This window comes from Embiotoca jacksoni, unplaced genomic scaffold, assembly GCF_022577435.1.
Source record: "Embiotoca jacksoni isolate LCO1_2020_lvr unplaced genomic scaffold, fEmbJac1.0.p SCAF_34, whole genome shotgun sequence".
Lineage (NCBI taxonomy): Eukaryota > Metazoa > Chordata > Actinopteri > Embiotocidae > Embiotoca > Embiotoca jacksoni.
This window is the reverse complement of record NW_027185386.1, coordinates 586896-590000: the sequence shown is the minus strand read 5'-3', so window position 1 is coordinate 590000 and position 3105 is coordinate 586896.

Here is a 3105-nt window from a genome sequence, read left to right as displayed (position 1 = left end):
GAAAAATCAGATCACAGGCTGATCCAACTTCTGTGGAGATTCCTGAAGACAAGTCCAAATGAGTCTCAGTAGTGTGTGTGTCCTCCACGTGCCTGTATCACTCCCTACAACACCTGGGCATGCTCCTGATGAGACCACGGATGTTCTCCTGAGGGATCTCCTCCCAGACCTGGATCAAAGCATCGGTCCACTCCTGGACAGTCTGCGGTGGACGTGGCGTCGGCGGACGGAACGAGACATGATGTCCCAGATGTGCTGGATTGGATTCAGGTCTGGGGGACGGGCGGGCCGGTCCGGAGCATCGATGCCTTCATCATGCAGGAACTGCTGACACACTCCAGCCACATGAGGCCGAGCATTGTCCTGCATCAGAAGAACCCAGGACCCTCTGCACCAGCAGATGGTCTTCAACGGGTCTGAGGATCTCATCCCGGGACCTAATGGCAGTCAGGGTACCTCTGGCTAGCACACGGAGGGCTGCGCTGCCCTCCGAAGAAACGCCTCCCCAGACCGTCGCCGACCCGCCGCCGACCCGGTCCCGCTGGAGGATGTTGCAGGCAGCAGAACGTTCTCCACGGCGTCTCCAGACTCCGTCACGTCTGTCACATGTGCTCAGTGTGAACCTGCTCTCGTCCGTGAAGACCACAGGACGCCGACGGAGAAGCTGCCGATCTCGGTGTTCTCCGGTAAAGTCCGGTCGCCCCGCACGGTGTTGGGCTGTGAGCACAGACCCCACTTGTGGACGTCGGGTCCTCGTACCGCCCTCATGGAGTCTGTTTCTGACAGTTTGAGCAGAAACATGCACATTAGTGGCCTGCTGGAGGTCATTTTGTAGGGCTCTGGCAGCGCTCCTCCTGCTCCTCCTTGCACAAAGGAGCAGATAGCGGTCCCGCTGCCGGGTTGTTGTCCTCCTACGGCCCCCTCCACGTCTCCTGGTGGACCGGCCCGTCTCCCGGTATGTCCTCCGTCCTCTTGACACTGTGCTGACAGACACAGCAAACCTTCTTGCCACAGTGTACATTGATGTGCCATCCTGGATGAGCTGCACTACCTGAACAACTTCTGTGGGTTGGAGACACCTCATGCTCCCTCTAGTGGTGAGGACACTGGCAAAATGCAAAAGGGACCAACGATCATCCAGAAAGGACGAGGACAGAGAAACGGTCTGTGGTCACCACCTGCAGAACCGTTCCTTTATAGGGTTGTCTTGATAATTGCCTCATTTCCACCTGTTTGTTTCATTTGTACAACAGCAGGTGAAACTGATCCTCAATCAGTGTTGATCCAAACTGGACACGTTGATTTCACAGAAGTGGGATTGATTGGAGTTACGTTGAGTTGTTTAAGTGATCCCTTTATTTTTTGGAGCAGTGTATAATCAACCACAAAGACTGGCCCTGATATCATGACGTGTTTCAGCCTGTTTCCCTCTTCTTTGTCATTGTAGTTTATTTCTAACTAAAAGTCCAAATCACCACTTGTTCCCATGACTGCTCCCTCATGTTATATCATTTTTATATTATTTAAAAGCTTTTAAAATATACATTTGAAACTGTTTTGTCATTTTCTGCTTTGTTTGTCCATAAAATGTCCTGAATAACATGTCAAGATGAACGTACATGAAGACGTGTGTTTGGATGAAATGGCTATTTGAAGACTGGGAGTGTCTGTATGCTGTATGTTAAGACACATGGACGCAGCAGATAGCCTCAATGATTGGTGATAACGGGCCTGAGCCCCGGTGGGCCGCTCAGTCAGGGACAGCGGACGTATGGATTTCATATGTGTGGCTAATATCATTAGGCTACTTCAGTGTTCAATTCAATTCAATTTATTTATGTAGCTCCAAATCACAACACAAGTTATTTCATGGCACTTAACACATTAAAGTCTTTACAGCAGAACTTCACAGCATTATACAGAGAAACCAACAATTCAACAATTCCCACATAAGCTAGGAGGGAAAAACTCCTCTTTAAGGGAGAAAAACCTCCAACAGAGGGAAGAAAAACTCCCTTTAACAGGAAGAAACCTCCGACAGAACCAGGATCAGAGGTGGGCGGAGCTTCTGCTAACAGAACCAGGATCAGAGGTGGGCGGAGCTTCTGTTAACAGAACCAGGATCAGAGGTGGGCGGAGCATCTGTTAACAGAACCAGGATCAGAGGTGGGCGGAGCTTCTGCTAACAGAACCAGGATCAGAGGTGGGCGGAGCATCTGTTAACAGAACCAGGCTCAGAGGTGGGCGGAGCATCTGCCTCAACCGGTTGGGGTGAGGAGAGCAGAGAGAGAAAAGGACAGCATAGAGATAGAAGACATGAACTGTTGGTGGGTCGACAATCACAGATTGATAAGAGTGTTAACACATCTTATTAAAAAAATGTCAACAAATCTCTAATCACTTTGATCACTGATCCCACTGTGTGACTACTTTCTGGTTGTGTGTTTGGTTTTTACTTCAGAAACCATAAAACCTTCAGGACAAATGTGCTTTGCACCTTTTGCACTTTTTGACTTGAGTGTTTTTGGCCTTTAAACTTTTCTTGGAAACCCTCAAAATGCCCCTTTCATTCTTTAGATGGTGGAATGCTTTGAACTGAACTGTCAGGACTCAAATCTTTTTCTGTTCTTTGCCAGCGATGCCCTCGAAGAAACTGTCATCACAGACTTTTTACTGTTTAATGTTGCTTTCCTGGTTATTTTTCTTATTTGAATATGAACCTTTGATGTTTTCTTCTTTTCATCAGCATTCCTGTATCAGCGACTACGAGCATCCACCTCCGGTCAGCAGCAGAGGACGTCTCGCCCTGTTGCCACCATGTCACACCAACGAGACACAAACCAGCTCCAGGTCATGTGATGATAAAAGTTTAATGTGTTTTGCATCACAGAACAAACTCTTGCCACCCAGCCCCCACCGTGAGGGAATCCCCGGCACGTAAACAAGATGACGCAGTAAGATGCTCCCCCCTGATACACTGCGTTGCCCCCTTCTCGACCCTCTTGGCCCCGTGTGTGCCCCCCAGACAGGACGGCCTTCAGTCCGTTGGGTCTCCTTCAAGTCCTCGTCCTGGTTTGGACTCAGTTCACGCTGAAAAGGGCGTAG